This window comes from Ailuropoda melanoleuca, chromosome 10 (assembly GCF_002007445.2).
Source record: "Ailuropoda melanoleuca isolate Jingjing chromosome 10, ASM200744v2, whole genome shotgun sequence".
Taxonomy (NCBI): domain Eukaryota; kingdom Metazoa; phylum Chordata; class Mammalia; order Carnivora; family Ursidae; genus Ailuropoda; species Ailuropoda melanoleuca.
The window spans coordinates 51,284,882-51,305,830 of NC_048227.1; positions in this window are offsets into that span (position 1 = coordinate 51,284,882).

Below are 20,949 nucleotides of genomic sequence, written 5' to 3' on the forward strand. Positions count from 1 at the left end.
GCAAAATAACTTTTATTGGAGTCCCAAAACCATAACTTGGAGTGCATGCTCTTCTGGAGGGCAGTCTTCAGATTCCATGTTTCCTGTTGCCAAAAGACAAAGATGACATAGCTGTATTTCTATGAATTTTTGTCTACTCTTGCAAGAAAAGGGAGACCAACATTTTCAGACTTTGAGAGATGGTTTTCTTTTTTAATCTGTGCAATCAGGAAATCTAAAGTATTAATTTGACTCAAAATCTTGCAATGTTTTGATTGACATCAAAAATCTACACAAAGCATGTCTTTCATTCTTTCAGGAAAATTTTTTCTGAATGCCTACCATGTACCAGGCTTGATGCCAGGCACCGGAAATTCAAAGATGGTATAGGAGGCATTCAATAAGTATCTGTTGCCAATTATTTGAACCGAAATAGGAATGAAACGGGGTTAAGAGTTATTGTGAATTAGTAAAGTTCTTCATTGCAGACTACTTTTTTTAAAAAAAGAATCTATTATTTTCAAATATGATAGTAACTCAGATTGAGCTAACAAAAGTAACCGTTAACTGTTACCAAAACTAAACAGGTATTGCACACAATTAGGAACTCCATTTTCACATGTATACAAATGCTCTTAAAATATTTAGAAGCCATTTTTTTCTCAACTACTTTACTTGTCCGCCATTTTATTCACATTATTAACTTACATAGTCTTATAACTGACTGAGTAAAAAAAATTTCAACTGTTTCTACCTAAGTAATCACAGTTTCCATATAGGTAGAGACCAAACCAACTCCACATGTTTTGTTGGGCTTCTGTGGCTCTTTACACCCTGCTCATGTCACGTTTAGAACTCTCTTCATAGTTATGTTTATGATTAACTGTGAAGCTTCCTGGACATAAGAGGCGTACAGACATTCAGTGCTCCCATTGGAAGATTTCCTCACAGTCGCAGTTATAAACATAGACATTCTCACTTAGAAAACAGAAGATGATGAGTGAGAAATGCAACTGAAAATAACTTGGAGCCTTTGGGGCTTTTTAAACGTTTAGTAGTTTTAATCATGGTGTTCACAGAGACCTACAAATTGTGTTAATTAACACCAAAGAAGGTCCTGTCCTATAACATCATCATCTTATGATTAATAAACTTGTGTTTGTTGGAACTGTTTCATGTAAAAGTGTTAGAGACACAGCAAGGCCACTTGTGATTTTAACCGAAATTGTTTTGCTGGTGGAGGCTTCTGTCAGGAAGTGACCCACACCATAACCACAAGGGCATTTTTTTTGTTCCCAGAGGAAGTGGAGCAGATACCGTGTTGGGATTCACCTTCTCGTAGAGCCCAAAGGAGGACGAAAGATTTGTACTGCCTTAGAAGTTTGAAAGCAAGCGAAAGGAGCTTTTTCACTCCCCAAAGCATTCCTTTTGTTTAGAACACAAAGCGATTCAAATTCACTTCCTGGAATATAAAATCAGATCATCGAAGAGGAGGGGGAAAACAACTCAAGGAAAAAAAGACTGAAGGAAGCCATGTGTCATTAATTCAGTTATAAATTATTAGCCGAAAGCGGCCTCTCAGCATTTGTATTTGATGAACAAAAATTGATTGCTTCAAGGGCATTTCAGTCCTTTTGATGTTCCCATTTCTTAGCCCACCACAAATCTGAATCTTTAACTGAATGATTATAGCATTATAGTAATCCTGAGAGCCAATACGAAAGGATTTGCAAGAGCAACGGAGATCAATAGTTTGAAAAAAGAATGTCTTTTTGAATTGACAGCGCTGTCTCGCCTGATCGTGAACCTGAACAAAATCAGTGGGGCCTGAGTACACAAGCCTGGGCGCCGGTCGAGCCGAGCTGCTGCGAGGAGCCGGCCGGTGTGCCTGAATAGGCCTGAGCTCTGAATATTTCTACAGGATTAAACCCCAACTAATGGCAACCCAAAGATATTTTGCAAACAATCGGCCTCTGCCCAAAACAGTGAAGATAATACATGACGGGTCTCGGGTTGGTATTCAAAAGACCGGGCTCGGCTACAGGTTCAACGTTTGCCTTCGCCCAGGGTTTGAGATTATGGGAAATTGGATTAGAGGTAACGTCGTCTTAATGGCTATCTCCTCTGGGCCACTTTGAAATCAAGAATCCGCCGCCCTATTTCAGGGCGGACCTCAGAGAACCTTGTCCTGAGCATATTAGAAAGCCTGATGTGCCGACTTGTTTAAAGACACCATTGCCTGCTTCTATGGGCTTTCCAAGTTGTAACATCAGTTGGTACCTCAAAAGACAGAGAAAGGCAGCTGACTGTTAAAGGCTCCTCGAACAATTCGGGGATTAGCATAAAATTATCCGTCGAGGCGGGGGGCGAGTACAGCAGTGGTACCTGTCAGCACAGTAGGGGCATTGTTCGCCAACACAGATGGGTTCGGTGAGAGTGCGAAGGCATCTTAATGTCGTCGGAGGACCTGCGTGCTTTAACGTTGATGTATATATTTCCCAGTTCTTTGTTTCTTCAACAAGAGGCCGGCGTCGCCCACTGGAGAGAGGAGTCAGGAGACCTTAGATAGCACACATCTGGAGAACATCCCATGGAAAATTGTGAATGGCTAAGTAATCTCTTTCAGTACCAAGACAAGGAGTGGTAATTTATGGTTTAACAGACTACGAAACCTGACATTAATTCTGAATAACAAACTTAAAACCGAGAGATCGGGCAGAATAGAATGTGCAGCGGCGATTCACAGAAGGAAAGCCATTCTTCCAAGTGACACGAGTCCCACTTTGTCTCGAAGACGGAAACAACCTCCCCCCCACCAGAGCGCAGGTTGGCGGCCCCTCGGCCGGACAGCCTTGCTGGCGTGGCCCCGCGTGGCCGCACCGGGTCCCCAGGTCCCCGGGTCCCCGCACTGTGGGCATCTAGAAGGGTGGCTCAAATTAAAAGCATGTTAAAGCCACAATCCTTGAGAGGTGTGCTGGAGCCACACATTTCATTTGGAGGCTACGCATCATAACATGTGATCCTTAAAGTTAACCTTTTTTTTTTTGAAGCTGTTTAAAATGTTTTGTAGCTGTTCTTTTCCAAACGAATCAAAAGAAGGATAAGCAGGAACTGGCATAAATAATAGCCGTCTTAAAAGGGGGCAGAAAAATTGATGGCTCTACAAATGGCAGCCACCTGTACCAGGAAAACTCAAAGAATGAGAATAAGTATTTGAAGAGAAAGAATAATTGGAGATGTGACAGCAAAGAATAGAAATCACTCCCCAGAAGGTGTTTAGAAAGCTCTTCTCTCTCCTACTTAATCACTGATCCCTTAAGCCCATAAATTAAAATCCAGGGCATATGTTATATGCATTATAAGTATGAATACTTATGTTATCTAAAGCATCTTAACTTCGCCCAGCTTGTTTTCATACTGCCAGACTCCATTCCACTAATGATATAAGAACAACAGGGTCTTACAGGGAGCTGTCCTGCATCACGTTCTCTTACAATTTTATTAAATTATCATATTGATGGTCTGTTACTTAAGGCCCTCTTAGTAGTGCCAAAACAAAATTTTGATTTCTCTGACTCACAAAGATTTCCAGTTCGTTCCTTTAGCAAAGGCAGAACAGATATTTCACTAAATTTGAAAGACATTTGTAAAAATAAATAAATAAAAATAACGCACTTTCTGACAGTCTCTCTCCGAGAATTAAAACGGTGCCGCTTGAGGTAGCCGGTTTCGCTACAGCTTTGTAACATCAAAATTAATGTTTAAAAGGAGTTGTTGTTGGAAAAAGAAATGCAGTTCCCTAATTGTTGAAAGAATGAACAATATTTAATTCTAGATCTTTGGCAAATTAATAATTCAGCTCACCTTATATGATAGGTATCAACAGGCCCTGTCATAGAGATCCGAGAATGAATGACACACTGCAAGGACTTTGTAATCGAGTATGGGTCATCTGCGTGTCCCCAGACGTGCCTTTAGGAATACTGCTTCATTATTGCCAGTGTCACTAAAAGCTGGTACCGATAAAAAATACCTGTGATTCCAAAGGGATTTTGGCAGCATTCATAAATGAAAGAGCCATGTGTAAGCGATAAGAGAGCAGGACAAGCCAAGCCACCCCAGGAAATGCCAACGTTACCCAAGTACTTCCCTTACGACAATACACCCAGAATATGTCCCATGGAACGCTTGTCCTGAAAAATGTTCTCTACAGAAAAAGGATTCCGTGGTCAATTTCTTCAGGAAGGACCACAACTCTACACCAAATGGAGAATCACAGTGTGTATCATTGTCTAAAGTCTTTAAAACGCTTCAATAAAGAAAAGACCTGAACTGTGTTTAAATTCAGTATTTCACAGAATATTTGAACATGGACCTCTTTTATTCATTACATTCATGAATATCTGAAAACAAGGGTCCTAAGGAATATACTTTGGGAAATTCGGCTATAGCCATCCTCTGGTCTGGGTTTCTGGGCTGCCCAAAGTGAGGATTCCTCTCTGCTCTGAGATTCGACTTTAGTTGATACCAGAAATGTGACAAGGTTTCTTTCTTAAACATGAATTAGCACTATTACAAATATTCTTTACAGAATTTGAGGCACCTCTCAAACACTGAGTTAGAAATAAATGAATATAATCAATCATCATTTCTTACACTCTTAGCTCAATTATAAAATTAGACTAATTCCAAATTTGTATAACTAAACCAGATCAGATGTCCCAAGTGTTAAAACAAACAAACAAACAAACAAACAAACAAACGTTTGAAGCACATGTGGAAATCAAGTACCACTGCACCAAAAATAATAAATAAATAAATAAATAAATAAATAAATAAATAAATAAATAAATGCAATAGAATGACAGAGGTCACAGGTGATTGGTAGAGGCCTGTGGGTTGATGGCAATGGACTTGTGAACTTGATCTGAAATCATCACCAATCAGAACCCAGAACCTTTAAGGTATTTGATTGCTACTCAAATTGCTACCTTAAGTAAAAAAAAAGAATTAATTATATAGACAGAGAAGGCTTCATAAAACTGAGGGGCAAGAATACAGCTGGAACTGCCAAGCCACCAGAAATTCTGTAGGTCAGTTCTCTTCAAATCTCTCTTATTCACATCTTGGCTTCTTTTGTCTGCTCCATTCTTTCCTCTCTCTCCAGACAAGCTTTCTCTACTTCTATGCACCAATGTCCCAATATGGCGGCCCCATGGCTCCCAGGTTTACATGTTACAGTACCAGCCACATGCAGTGACTAAAAGTCTTAGTCCCAAAGCCAAATTTTTGGGAGAAAGAATGTGATTGGTCCATTTTAGCTCGGGTGTCCTGACAGCATTGGCTAAAGAGTTAGGTAAGGGCATATAAATATGACCTCCAAGGGCCCACCCTGTGGAGCTGAGAGATAGTTCCTAAGGAGCCATAGGGAGCACAGGGGTTAAGGAGTTAACATTGTGTCTTGAAAAAACAGACAGACCATACAGTCCCACAGATGTAGGAAGATTGTCAAATGCCATTACTAACACTAATAATGGAAAGGCCTAAGGTGCAAATTAATGGAGCAGAATTGCGGTGGTTTGTAGAATATCATAATCTCACTTCGGAGAAGAAGATGCAATGAGAGACTTCTTCCCCTCTTGTCTGACTAGATGAACTAATTTTTAATAAGAAAAAATGCTTTGAAGATTATCTTTCAGATATGGTCCCCTTAATAATTGCTAACATTTTCTGAGACAATGTTCTAGGTTTTTTTGGCTGTAATAACTCAATTTATAATCTTGACAACCCCACAATTAAGTCCTAGTTTCATCTCCACTTTGCAAACTATGAAGCTGAGGCTTAAAAAGGTTAAGTAAATTTTCAAAGGTCACACAGCTAGCTAGGTTTTCAGCCTAAGGAATCACAGTGGAGCCCTGAGAGTAATCAGTCTGTCCAATCCAGAGTCCGGGAGAAAACTGATGTCGCCCTGAGCAGCAGTCACATATGACCAAGTGCCTCCTCGACGTAATCAAGTATCACCCACCTTTCCCACGAGGTAAAGTAAATATCTTCCAACTTAAAACTGCAGTTTAAAGCTGTGCACTAACAAAGTCTAGGAAACATACAAATTCACTGACAACACAAGACTTGAAAAATTATTGCTTCCGAAAGCAGTCAGGCACACACCCTGTACACCACATGTAGAGAGACACTCAACCCTCGGGTCCTGGGAATTAGGCTTTTCCTTACTCATAAGAGTTGAGGAAGAATTAAAAGAGTTTGTGTTGGGGGTAAAAAGCTTCCCCACCAGGTTCGTTCACTGGAGTCAAAGGACAGTTAATTTTAAAATATGTGCACTTAAGAACAGCGTTTGATCTGCCAACAAGTAAACCAAGAATTCTCAATAAAATGGAAAAAAGTTTGCAAGTCTGGAAGTGATATAAAATTGTCATGAAAAATAAAATGTTTCAGTTGTGTGATAGCAGCTTGGTGCCGGGTCTGATAGACACAGTCGAATCCAGAGCTTTCCCAAACCGGGGGCATCTGGCAGATAATGGTTGCGTACGCCAGTCGGGTCTGCTGCCGGACCAGCCTTAGCATGCCGAAGATGCTAGGTACTTGAGTATCAGTTTCCATCTAGCTTTAGCTGGAAGGGAGACAAGTTCAAGTCGTGACGAAGTGGTACCGGTAAGGCTCCCCTCTGCCTTGTTTCTCCTGGTCATTGCCGCAGTCCGTGGACACACTGCCAGGTGCCGTGGGCGCACTCTCGTGTGGATGGCCTTGCGTGGCTTTCCAAGAGCACATATGCTGGCAATTAGCACACTGGTTTTCAAAGAGGTGACTGCTCTTAACTACACAGCTCTGTTTATGGAACTGCCAAGGCAACAAAAGGTTCAACAGCTGGGATGGAAGAACAAACGTTGAAAGATTAAGAGAAACTAGGGCTGGTAACAAATTCAAGGAGTGTTCCTAGGACGACACAGCGGCAGCCTGGGCTGAGAGCAGAAGCCTGGGTATGATTAGCCCCGGCTCCGGACGAGGAGAGCCTGACTGGTGCAAGACGGACAAGAACGCACCGCGGCAAGTCCGAGAATGCACGTTTCCTCTCTGGTCCTCAGCAAAGGAGCCTCGACATCGACCCCAGGGAACGCGACTAAGTACCCCGAAAAGCTCCACTTCAAGATGAGAAGAAATGCGAGTTCGAGAAACTCAGAGCTCCTTGAGTATAAACTATTCACAGCCTAGTTAGAAATGAAAGTCCTGGGTAGAAAATACCCTGGTTATCATCGACATATGCTATCTGTGTATTATCAGTTTCCAAAGATAGGACTGCAAAAACACTACACTCCCTGCATTAAATGAGATAAACTTCTTTCTCCTTTAAGGGTGTGGGAGGCCGTTGAGAATCTCATTCTGCTCCAGGCACATCATTTAACACTATTTATCATTCAGCTGAAGATGTGTGAAATTGCTAGTTAACACGATTCCCTCTGAAGGTCTGTCAGATAAACACACACACACACACACACACACACACACACACACACACAGAGCTTTCTCTGTTTGCAATATGTGTTCTATATATAAATTAATATCTTATAACTGGAGTCGAACCCACAGCTAATATTGACATTGCCATGGTCATGGGTGAAGGTCCACTACAAGCCCGGGAACTCTGTGCTTCAGTCTAGCACAGATAACATTGACTTTACTGGCTCCACGGCTCCCTCCTTCTCTTGGCCCTCTCCCCCTGTCTCTTCCCCCATGAACCTTTTCAGTACTTTCCCATGTTACTCTTTTGAATTTGCCTGCTTTCCTTATTATGCCTTCCGTCCCTGTGGATTGTGGCATATATTCTCCAAATGTGAATGTAAAAATCAGTCCAGAAAGAATCGTTCGATAGAATTTGATAAAACTACTACTGGAAAGACCTGGGTGGGGAGGGGCGTGAGGGCGGGAGGGAAGGGAATGATTTAATGCTTTGCACAAAAATCATCCGTCCCTACAAGCAGAAAGTATAACCCATTAGCATTCCAAACAGGGTGTTCAAAGCTTTCAAATGGCAGGGCTGAGCTGGTCTTGTCCTCTCCCCAAGCACACACATCCCAAGGGTGCCTCCGACCTGAGCCTTCACACACATGGCTGGCACAGCATCTGGGATTTTATCACCACTGCAGAAGAGTGAGTCTGGACAGACCCACTGCTGGTTACTCCAAATTTTTTTCGTGACTGAATGGCTCGATATGCATTAACTCGCATGGTATTCTTTGTAGTTGTTTTTTGCAGATATTTGCTCTTTCGACACGTTTGTATTACAAAGAGGAACATATGGCCCCCAAAAAACTGTTTCTATATGTATAGGCTCCAGAGTTTTCAGATCTTTTTGTTTCTAATTTAACTTAAAAAAAGAACAACTTTTTTTTTAACACTTTAAAGGTGTTGTTTTGTTTTGTTTTTTTTCTGAAAAGACCACATACAATCATACTTAAAATTCCTTAAGGTCAATGGAGTTCGAGTTTATACATTTTACTTAGGAGATAAATAATGATCTTCAGGAGGCTTAACAGACAAGTACAAAGAATGGATTCTCATGGAGCAAAAATAGCAGAGCTACCCAGAGCCATCTTGCCCCTCATCTGGCATTTCTCCTGGCCCGACCCACCCAAAGTTGCAGAGACTACCTCCATCATCATGACTAGGACCTTGGCCATTGGGATTCAGAGGCTATACTCCCTTGCCAACTAGGGTGCAAATAGTCACATGGGAGATGTAGAACTAATGGGAATAAAAAGTAATCTCGCCAAATCATAAAGAGAAAAGTGGGTGGATTCTATTATGTAATGTCTCACTCAGTTGAGGTATCCTGGCCCAAGTGGGGGAAAAAACTTATAAAGATGGTGCATATCTATTTACATTGTTAGAAGTGCTGAAACAGGTACCAGTGACCTAAGGACTGAGATTTTTCAGCTATGAAAATTATAGTTACTTGTAGCTACTTATCACAATATTTGTTATGATGAGGGCAAAAATTATTTGAACCTCATTCCACCCCATGATTTACCCCTATAATGCGAAAATAATTATAATAAATGAACATTTCATAGACAATATTTAAATAAAATGATTCAATGGATGAGTTTCAAAATCATTGTACCCAGCTTTCATAGTTCTATCGCTCATTATCTTGTGACCTTAGTCTAGTAACTTACCCTCTCTAAGCTTCAGTCCTTGCATTTAATTAATATTCAATAGATGTTAGCTACATTTATTATTTTGAAGCATTTCTATGTTGGTAAAGAAGAGTTTATACTAGCTGCTTTAGTCAGGGTAAGCAATGTTAGCTGGTATAACAAACAACTCCAAAATTTCAGTGAGCTTAACACAACAGAAATGTTTTTCATTCACATCACAGGATAAGGTGTGGGGGTAATTCTGCTCACCAGTGTGGGACTTAGACTCTTCCTATCTAGTAGCTTCTAGAAAGTCTATGGCCTTGGAGTCCAAAACTGAATCCTAGCCTGCAGAAAGAGTGCTGGGGTAAGTGCAGGAGATTTGGGGGCCAGGCCTAGAAGTAGCCTGTATATCACTTTCACCACTTCTTATTGACCAGCATTTAATCGTATGGCCCCACTTAGATGCAAAAAGGTTAGAAGATGGACGCTAGCAGCATGATCAGAGGAAAGGAGAACGTGGTTCTGCAGCAATGAGACATCCTTATTCATACTAGTTATCCTTGATACAAAGGGCATTTATAAGGGAGTTACCTGAGATGTAAAGATGAAAAGAGAAAGCATTGTCTTCACAGTCTTTTTTTTTAATATTTTTTATTATATTATGTTAGCCACCATACAGTACATCCCTGGTTTCTGATGTAAAGTTTGATGATTCATTAGTTGCATATAACACCCAGTGCCATGCAATACGTGCCCTCCTTACTACCCATCACCAGTCTATCCCATTCCCCCACCCCCCTCCCCTCTGAGGCCCTTTCTCAGAGTCCATAGTCTCTCATGCTTCATAGTCTTTCAAGGTAATGGTATTTATATATGCTGTATGTTGCATGTATATATACCTTTATATGTATATAAATTGGCTTGACCCAAGATAGGTGCTCAATAAGTCTTAGCTATTTTATTAATTATTGTATAAGAATTTACAAATCTTGGGCACATTATATACCAAATATCCTGTGTGAGATCCTAAAATATTCTTTCCACAGATCTTTCAAAACCTGTGTATGTATTTCACATCCTCCCTTTATTGGACTCAGAGAAAAACAGACTATCCTTCACAGTAAGAAGATGAAATCAAAGTCCCAGAGCAACATTAAGTTCTATATTTTCTAGTAATCCTGCTACTTATTTCTCCTAGACCTCATCTCAGCTTCTTTTAAAATTTTGTTGAGAGTATTGAAAATGGAAAAGAGTAATGGTGTAAAGATATTTTATGTAACCTGATAACACCATTGTGTTATCAATTAAGAGCATATCTTCACAATTTATCTCCTAGCTCTCATTTAAAAATGATCTAGAATTTTACCTATTTTGCAGAAGGTCCTGAGAACCAATTAAGTTGGAAGTATCATGTTATTTATTTTTTTAAAGATTTATTTATTTATTTTAGAGAGAGAGAGAGAGCATGCCACGGGCAGGGCAGAAGGAGAGGAAGAGAATCTTAAGCAGGCTCCACACCCAGCACAGAACCAGACACAGGGCTCGATCTTACGACCCTGAGATCGTAACCTGAGCCAAAATCAAGAGTCAGAGGCTCAACCAACTGAGCCACCCAGGCGCCCCGGGAGTGTCATTTGAAAGAGTAATAAGCTTATACCAGCTAACATTCACAAAACACGAACCTATAAAGAAGAAAATATTATGTGATTTAAATCTAAAGATGACTTGTCAATAAATGGTGCTGGGAAAATTGGACAGCTACATGCAAAAGAATGAAACTTGACCACTCTCTCACACCATACACAAAAATAAACTCCAAATGGATGAAAGACCTCAATGTGAGACAGGAATCCATCAAAATTCTAGAGGAGAACATAGGCAACAACTTCTATGACATCGGCCAGAGCAACCTTTTTCACGACACATCTCCAAAGGCAAGAGAAATAAAAGATAAAATGAACTTATGGGACTTTATCAGGATAAAGAGCTTCTGCACAGCCAAGGAAACAGTCAAAAAAACTAAGAGACAGCCCACGGAATGGGAGAATATATTTGCAAAGGACACCACAGATAAAGGACTGGTATCCAAGATCTACAAAGAACTTCTCAAACTCAATACACGAGAAACAAATAAACAAATCATAAAATGGGCAGAAGATATGAACAGACACTTTTCCAATGAAGACATACAAATGGCTAACAGACACATGAAAAAATGTTCAAAATCATTAGCCATCAGGGAAATTCAAATCAAAACCACACTGAGATACCACCTTACGCCAGTTAGAATGGCAAAGATAGACAAGGCAAGAAACAACAATTGTTGGAGAGGATGTGGAGAAAGGGGATCCCTCCTACATTGTTGGTGGGAATGCAAGTTGGTACAGCCACTCTGGAAAACAGTGTGGAGGTCCCTTAAAAAGTTAAAAATTGAACTACCCTATGACCCAGCCATTGCACTACTGGGTGTTTACCCCAAAGATACAGACGTAGTAAAGAGAAGGGCCATATGCACCCCAATGTTCATAGCTGCATTGTCCACAATAGCCAAATCATGGAAGGAGCCGAGATGCCCTTCAACAGATGACTGGATTAAGAAGCTGTGGTCCATATATACAATGGAATATTACTCAGCTATCAGAAAGAACGAATTCTCAACATTTGCTGCAACATGGACGGCACTGGAGGAGATAATGCTAAGTGAAATAAGTCAAGCAGAGAAAGACAATTATCATATGATTTCTCTCATCTATGGAACATAAGAACTAGGATGATCGGTAGGGGAAGAAAGGGATAAAGAAAAGGGGGGTAATCAGAAGGGGGAATGAAACATGAGAGACTATGGACTATGAGAAACAAACTGAAGACTTCAGAGGGGAGGGGGTGGGGGAATGGGATAGACTGGTGATGGGTAGTAAGGAGGGCACGTATTGCATGGTGCACTGGGTGTTATACGCAACTAATGAAGCATCAAACTTTACATCGGAATCTGGAGATGTACTGTATGGTGATTAACATAATATAATAAAATAAAATAAAAAATAAATAAAAAAAATAAAGATGACTTGTGTCTGTCAGGCTATCGAAATACACTAGCAAATTGTTTCTTCCCTGGTGATACCCTATGAGAGTTAACTCAGAAATGTGTCAGGAATTATGTTTATTTTATAGAAGCAATAGTTATCAATGGGGGACAATTTTCACCCAAAAAACAGCACAAGTTGGTTTTTGTAGAAAATTTTACTTTTTGAGTCTAAGAGAATTTGTTTCAATCGTTTTCCAGCAAGAAGAATAAGCCACCTATATAATATTGATAAAATGGTATCATGAAATAAAGTTCAATTAAGCTTCCTAATACCTTATGATAAGAAAATACCAGCTAACACATCCTGAGTGTTTACTACATGCCAGACAGTATTCGAGATCCTGCGAGGTAGGCTCTATTATTACCTTCATTGTACAGATGGGAAAATGGAGACCAAGAGAAGTTAAGCAAATTCCCTTAAGGTCCTGGAGCTGGTTTGGGACAAATGTGGAATTTGAATAGGGAGCCTTGGTCCAGGGTCCAAGTTGTTAACTGCTACCAGTCCTTAACAACCAGGGGGGGACCGACTCTGAAACTGATAGTCAAGGCAATGTGTTAAATATTTTTCATGCCACTTCTGTGTTGAAAAGTTACCAGTTGGTATTCCAAGCCAACGGTTGGTCTCTAGTCCTGAACAAAGGAAAAAGAGTGATGAGACTAAGTTACTTGTTTACTAGTTATTTCCTGCCCCCTCTCCTCACCAGAGGCACCTCCCTCTTAAAGTGACTGCATGCTCCGAGCATCGGACTAACTGAACAGTGTGAAAGTTGGTGAGGGCAAAGAGAAACTAATAACCCAGGGGTGTAATCTCCCAAACTGGGACTGGGCAGGAGAGGATGACGGTACCAAAGGCTCTTCCGAAGTTCATGTTCACATGCATCTTGAAAACAGCATCTCCTCTCCCAGATCCCTGATCCTAATTCCCATGGGGGGCGTTGGCTCTGATGCGAAGTTGCACAGAAAGCACCCAGGAGCAAGAGTCCCACACAGTGACCTCCTGGAGAGGGCTGGTGGGGGGGGTCTGCTTCACAGAGGATGCTGTCCCTCCTCACCACTCCTGACACCCCGAGTGTACGCAAAGCTCAAGCTTACAGGCAAGCCACAGGGAGGATGCACATTCTCCCGCTCTTGCGGTACCGGTTCAATGGGTAATGGATGGATTGCAAACGAGGATATTCAATCGTTCTTGGTCCTTATTGCTTTTCTCAGTTGGTGCTTGCCATGAAAAGAGTGAAAGCTTGTTCCTTTTTATTTTTTGTACATTGAAGGGTATTAACCTTTTATGGAGAGGAGATGGATTGGTCTTTTTGAAGTGCTTGCTTTGCTATTATAGCTCAAAGAAAGAAATCAGTTCCGCATTAAGCCGAGTCTCTCATAGTAGCCTGGGAGGCCAGAGGGACATCATGTTTCCACTTTCTGAACTTAAGACACACAACTACGAAAAAGTCATGGGATATCTCAGGTCCGCTTAGAGCCGCTTGCAAATTAGTAGCTATAATTGGATCAAAACTAACCAGCTGTTGTTTGTTGCTACATGGGTGCAGCAAGGAGAAGCCCCTCTTGCCCCCGGTGAGAAAAATGGCTCAGACACAGATGAAACAAGAGTGAGACAGTCTCTCAGGCTGTAGAGAGTCTGCAGCTCTTACTCGAACTGTCCCAATTGCTGTGTAATGAGAAACCTTGGAAAACCACTTCAGAAATGTACCCAGACTCTCAGAGTGAATGAAAAAAGTGCTGTCCTCCATTGGTCTTCTTGCCTCCACGGCTGAAAGCTATGCACACAGTAAGTTCCATGATGAGACACAAGCTCTTCCTATTCTTTCTCCCATCTCCATTCTCACCCTTACCACTGTCTGGCCACACACCTCACACCCCCAACCTGATATTCTCTTCCTGGCAGCTTCACAGCTCCTGGGCTTCTGGGATCACAGCTGCTCTCAGCGCCCTCGAGGGGCAGAGGCTCGCCACCCTGATACATGTCCACAGCTCTATCAGTAATCCAATTGTGGTATTTCGTCTCTGTTACAGAATGGGAAGTGACCTAGAGCAAGTCACTGAAAACTCTCGGAGCCTCAGCTTCTCATATTCAAATGAGGATAACCATGTTGAGGGGAGAGCAAACATGAAGATCTATGACCGGTTTCCAGGCTTGCTGTGGTTCCTCTTCCTTCTATCACTGTGGTCATTCCCAAAGTGCTCTGAGCACAGGAGTTCTTACATGCTGGGACAGTTATCCAACCAGAAGTGTTTAGAACGTGAAGGACACCCCCCCCAAATCGCTCGTATTTATATGAACTTAAGTGTTCACTTGTATTTACATTTCTTAAAGTTTTTAATTTCAGCAACAGAGGAACAAATAACATGAAGGTGACAAATGGATTGATGACATCATTACCCCAAACTTCATTCCCTCAAAGGGTTCTTTGTTTGTTGTTGACATCTTGACCAAAGAACAATATGCTCTTTAGAGCACTAAAGAGGGAAGAGGAGGAGACAATGGTAAGTGATCCATGGCCATTCCCTCCCCTTTTCCTTCAGCATGGCTCCCGGTCCATCTTTGGTGGCAGGCTACCTCTGGGACCCCAAGTCAAATTGTATCATTAGAGGTAGAAAACAGTAAATTTCTGTTTCCACTCTAGGCATCAGAGCAGCATAGTTTATAGCGGGCTGCAGATGCTAAATTATTTGAATCTTCGTTCAGATGTTCCTAATTTACATTGTCTGTGGCAAATAAAAAGATAAGTACAATCCATATTGCAAATGCATCATACTATGATAAATCTGTAGCCTTCTTTCTCTGGGCCTTCTCCACCTCGTGGAATTTATATTGCAGTCATAATAATGTCAGATCTACACTATGAATATCTTCCTGCTAATTATGCCTAGTTTTTAAAACAGTGCCCATTTATGAAGACAGTATTATGGCATTTTTGATTATACCCTAAATAATTCTGTAAACATAAAACATGCTGAATAATATTGGAATTCCACTAAAGAACTACAATAAAAATAAAACTATCACATACATTCCAACATTTTTTTTCTTTTTATGAAGAATGCTTTTGATGTGATGCAATGTCCTTTAAAACCCCTGAACTAAAAATATCCATCAATATTAATTCTAACTTCAGTTTAATCCTAGAAATACAAATTACAGAATTTAGCTCAAAGAACAATATCAAAATAGTAATGATCATAATAATCATAGCACTAATCATAATAAATAATATTGATTGAGTACTGAGCTAATTATGCCATAAGTACCCAGTGTTTCCATGCTTTGAAGATATTACTTTTTAGTTCTTTTATCAATTATTTATTGTTAGGACTCTTCTTTTCCCCATTTTATGGTTGAGGACACTGAGACTTGGAGGTCAAGTACTTTGCTCAAGGTCACATTGTTGGTGTGATAGAGTGTAATTAGCAAGACTTGGCTTCAAGGTCATTAATTAAACTGCTTGTTTTTACGAGTCCTCAGATTCCAAAAAAGCTAGGAGTGGAGATGGCGGAGGATTTCTCCAGCTAGGCTTTCAGCCCAACTCATCAATTTTTTTTTTTTTTTTTTTTTTTTTTTTTGCCTGCATGCATACACGTAAAAGACCTAGAAAGCAAACTTACACTATTGGGTCTTGCAGGCAGAGTCTCTGGGGCTACGGTAATCATGTAATGTAAATGTCCAAGAATCAGGCTCCTATTCAAGATCCGATGTGTTGGTACCCAGGACACAACTGGATGACCTATAAGACTCAGCTTGTTTTCCTCCTAATGCTTCTGACAACCCAACCCTGTCTTACTGCACACCCTGCCGCTGTGTTCACAGCTTCCCCGCTGTCGGAGTTTCTCAAAACACTGGCAGCAACAACAGGGTCCCTCCCCTCTCCTCCCCCCCCCTTGAAACATGATCATAACTGATGGGGATGTTCTTCTGACATTTTAAAATTTTGCTTTAATTTCCAAAGCTTCATTTGCATCCATCTTGGCCAAGTTTATGGTCCTGAAGAGCATGTGCAGACCAGCAACATGTGACAGACTCTGGGGGTGGGGGTGGGGATTGTTTCTCGTGTATCTGTGATGGTCACCTATACCTGTGACATGCATGTGAATCTGGAACAATGCCACTGTTTAATGGTAAAGTGGAGAAATGGTTCTCAGTACTTGAAATAAAAGTATTCAATTTGGTTCAAATGAACAATCCTAAACATAATGAAAACAATTAATAGTTAAGATACACATGTGCTAGGGACACTAAAATGTGATTTACTCACTTTGGCATAAAAAAATGAACTAAATTTCCCTATAATTTTAATTTTAAAATCAAATGCAGTAAAAAAAAACCCCACAAAAACTAAAAGGTTAATAGCCTCATTAAAAGTTACATTTATCCCCCCCAAAATTTTCTCAAATCTTCGTGCAATTAAGTGATCTGGCAACTTCTATATAAGGCACTTTGAAGTTGCATGTACAGCCTCTGTGCTACCCCACACCCCAGAACATTGCCACCCATAAAATCTCACACTTAACAAAAAGAAAATGATTCTATGTGCCTTGTGGAAAATTGGAAACATTAGCAGAGATCTGAGCAAATGAATTTTTTCAGATCAATGGTAACTTATTAAATAGTACTTGGTCTGAAATGAATATTGTAGAGTTTGGGGTACACTAATTTTTCTTAATACTAAAAAGGGTTATATTCTTTATATCCTCTGCAGATTCTTTTTTCCAGGGGATAAATGAAAAAGAAAATCCGGTTCAATTCATTTCCTCCAATATAGCACACTAGGACTTTGTCACTTAAACCACAGACAATGTCCTCTCTAGTCTCCTGCTCCCCTGAGCCTGAATAGAGGGATACTCTCTCAATGTATGCTCAGCCACCGGCTACCACAAGTCACTTAAGTAAACACGGAGGCACCTTGGTGAAAGCAATTGCATGGTCTGAATACCATCAACTGACACTTCTATTCAGTGACCCTCTCAGGTCTCAGAAATGGTCTTTTCAAATTCCGGGTCTTGAGGTATTGATTTCAATCAGCAGCTTTTCCTAAGAGCATCATTTCAAAAATAGCCCTGTCACAATTTCTACGATCTCATCTCAGTTTCATCTGGGCTTTGTATTCCTATTTGAAACCATTCAGTGAGATGACACCAGAGGGCTTTACTGAGGCATTGATTCAACTTCATGCATAGGCAATAGAATTTATTCTTCTGTATATGAGAAAACATTACTATTTAAGTTTGCCGAAGGAGATTTCAGGTTTCAACAGGCCAGTTACTTTTTTTCTCTTCTGGTAGAAATAAAAAGTCCAAATCAGACCACTCTCATTACAAAATTCTCAAGCTTACTGCTACCCTGGTGACTTAACCAATCAGCATCAGTTCTACCCTTTTGGAGCATATTAGAGATAAACTGGGGGGAAAGGGTTAAAAAAATGTGTGGCAGGCGTACACACATATAAGTAAAGTAGGAACATGAAATGATGAACTATAATTTCAATATGAATGTCTTCCAAATTGGCCCCTGACACCTATCCAATAGTAAGTTTCTCTCAAGGCTGATATGAAACTTTATTAAAGTTCATATCAAGGCTGATATGAAACTTTATTAAAGGACAAGAATATAGTCTCATATACCACTGGGGGGAGAGTCCACTTTTACAATGTCTTTGGAGGGCAATTGGGTAGTATTTATCAAAATTGAAGATACCCATTGAGTCAGCAATTTTACTTCTAAGAATCTATTCCACTGAAATTCAGTGACATGCAAAATGATCTATTTGCAGAGATGTTTATTATGTATATGTAAATAATGTAAAATAATAAATAAAAATTGGAAAGAAGTAGGTCTCTATTGAAAAGGGAATAAATAAACCATGGTGCATCCATATTATAAAATATTATATTCCCATTAAGGAGAATAAAAGAGATATATAGAAACTGACATGAAGGATGCCCATCATGCGCTGTTGAATGAAAAAAAAAAGGTCACAAAATTGTATGTATTCTCTTTATGACTGTGCACATTTCAGTATTGTGTATTTTGTAACTAGCCNCGTATCCATATTATTAAATATTATATACCCATTAAGGAGAATAAAAGAGATATATAGAAACTGACATGAAGGATGCCCATCATGCGTTGTTGAATGAAAAAAACAAAGGTCACAAAATTGTATGTATTCTCTTTATGACTGTGCACATTTCAGTATTGTGTATTTTGTAACTAGCCTATTGTTTTCATAATTTAAGAAAGATCCTACAACTCCCAGTGTGTTCTCTAACTATTGTAACAGAAATATGAACTAAGTGCTATGCGAGCCCAGAAAATAAGCGTAAAACTTTCCCGAAGGGGAGTCAGGCTTCAGGCATCGCATGAGAACTCTGTGCCCTGAAGGGTGAAGAGGAATTTTCCCAGTAAAGAATGGCTGTAAAGCAGTCCAGAGAACAGCCTGTGCCAAGGCTGAGAGGAGAGAAAGGCATGGCACATTCCAGGAAGAAGGAAAAACTCAGTACAGCAAAACCCTAGGGTGTCTGGGGGGAGATGGAGAAATGACCAAGGAGGTAGTTGGTGGCTCAGTTGTAAAGACCTACTGTGACAAGTAAGGGATTTAAATTTCTTTCAGATGCAAAGGGACACAAAAGAGCTTTTTAAGCAGGTGAATGGCATAAAATCTGTGGGAAGAAGACCCTGCCAACAGTGAGGGAAATACATTGTGGAGAACAGAAGGAGGAAATTAGAGGGGAGAGAAGAGGATTTTGGAAAGAGTAAGGAAGTCAAATTGTGGTGGTATTTCACACAATGACAGGGTAAGATCTGAGAAAAGTGTTTTTAAATGGATCTGTGTCATGTAATATTCATCAGAAATACAGAAAAGAGACTTAGGGGCAAATTAGGGGAAAGAGTGGATTTGATGTGGGGGTTTGGGGGGGAGTGGAACACAAGAGGGCTCATACGGTAAGCCAGGAACTGGTAGAAAGTGTCACATACGTATCATCTCCTTTACTGTATAAGTAATGGGAAAAAATCATGAACATAGGTGAGACTGTTCAGGTCTCAAAATCAGAATGTTGAAAGCAAGTTGCAAAACCCATCGCCCAAAGCAAAAAGAGAAAACCTGAAGCCACGAGAATCATGTTAATATGATCCAAAGTATTATTTGGGGTAGCACAAGCCACAGGGAGCTTAATAATACGGACCATAGAACAAAATGCAATGACCTGAAATACTTCATCATCATTTCTGAGGGAGCATTTATTCACTCTTCCGACACGTATTACCACGTTTCTGTGATGTGTCAGGCACTGTTCTGGGGACGGGGCCGAGGTAATGGAGGGAGAAGGAACAGTCCCTTCACTGAGGATCTTTGCTGCTAACGAAGGAGCCCAGACCAGCACCCTGGAGAGTGTGAGGGGTGACTGCCAAGCTGGCTCAGGACATCAGCATGGGGAGTTCAGGGAAGAAGTGAGTCCTGAGGCGGGAGGGGTTGTGGCGGGGGGTCAGTCGAGGGAGGCCACGAGCGCACGCTGGCTTCAGTGGAGGGACAGCGCTGAGGGAAGTGGGGGAGGAGTGGAGGGCTTCTGGGGTCCTCCCTCATCACTGCCCCAGACGTGACCCCCTTGAGTCAGGGGCCCCATGAGTTTTATCTGCATTGCCAGTGGCTAGCTGAACGTCCTACATGGTACATGGAGGCACTTGGTAAGTGTTCACTGGACGCTGCCTGGATGATGAATGAGGGGAAGTGGAAAATGACAGGAGCATATCCTCAGAGCCAACATCTACTGAACACTTGCTAGAAGCTGAGGGCTCCACGGGCATTGCTTCCTTGAATGCTCACAACAGTTTTTTGGGATAGGAAGCCTTAATATAACATTTGACAGGGCAGAGTCACCTGGTTCATGAGGTGGGAAGGTGGAAAAGAAGTGCAAAGATACAGAGGTATTTTGAGATGTTGGGAAGAGAAATCAAGATATCTCAGGAAAGCAAGGACCCCAGAGCCCTCAGTCTTCAACTCATGGTAGGATTCAGGTTGCTCTCAGGATTTAAAACAGAAGCTGTGAGAACTGAGCCAAGAGTAGCTGAGCAGGAATGAGGCCTGATGCCCTGAAAGTTGGGGTCATCTGGGAGCGTGTACGCGCGTGCGCATGCAGGCATGCACCTGTTTATATGCCTAAGTACGTGTCCAAAGAACACTAGTACATGTAAAAATCTGGGGGAGGAGCTGAGAAGAGCCAAAAATGAAAGGAGGGAGAGAAGGGTAAGTAAATGAAGAGAGCTGTGGGTGGGTGAAAGAAGGGTCCAGAGAGACATCAGGACCAAAAGACACAAGGACAGAACTTCATGCCTGATCTCCATCTCCTCTTTTTAAAAAGTGTCACAAAAGAAGTTATTGTTAATTCTTGTAGGTGTGACAGTGGCATGATGGCTATAGATGCATATTTTTAAAAGCCCTTCTCGTTTACAGATGGTCACTGAAGTAAAATGACATGTCTGTAAGATGAGGGAAGCTGGAGAAAAAGTAAAAATTTGGAGCAATACAGTACGACAGGAAGTCTCCAAAGAAGGAGACCTGGCCATAAACCAACCAAAGGGTATATGAAAAAGTGCTAGAATTTTTCAGCCTTCTTATTTCCTTTTGGGGACATTAAGTGGAATAATTGCAGTGTCCATGAAAGAAAAATGAATTTCAAAAATAAGACATTCTATGGGGCGCCTGGGTGGCTCAGTCTTTAAGC